We start from the raw sequence: 348 nt of genomic DNA on the forward strand, positions 1-348 counted from the left end.
GTGTTCATCCAGCCCTGCACCTTGTTGTCCCGGATTCTCCAGCATCTGCAGTTCCTACTATCTCCCATGGAATGTACTGTCTGGAAGTGGTGGTGGAGGTGATGTGGGATTGTGTCCAAATAATGACCGAAATCAGTGAGTGGCAAAGATAGCCTCTTTATTCAGCATCTGCAGTAACACAGTCTGGGGCGGCGATGAAATCCCAAGTACAATTTTTACAGTAGCCTCGTTATACACAATTCTTACATACATTAAAATTCTAGCACTATGGTGATAGATAATTGTATCTATCGCACACAAAAGTTTGCGTGACATCCATTCTAAGGAACTGTTCTGAGGAAAAGTCAC

Source organism: Rhincodon typus, chromosome 1 (assembly GCF_021869965.1).
Source record: "Rhincodon typus isolate 14 chromosome 1, sRhiTyp1.1, whole genome shotgun sequence".
In the NCBI taxonomy this organism is placed as follows: Eukaryota; Metazoa; Chordata; class Chondrichthyes; order Orectolobiformes; family Rhincodontidae; genus Rhincodon; species Rhincodon typus.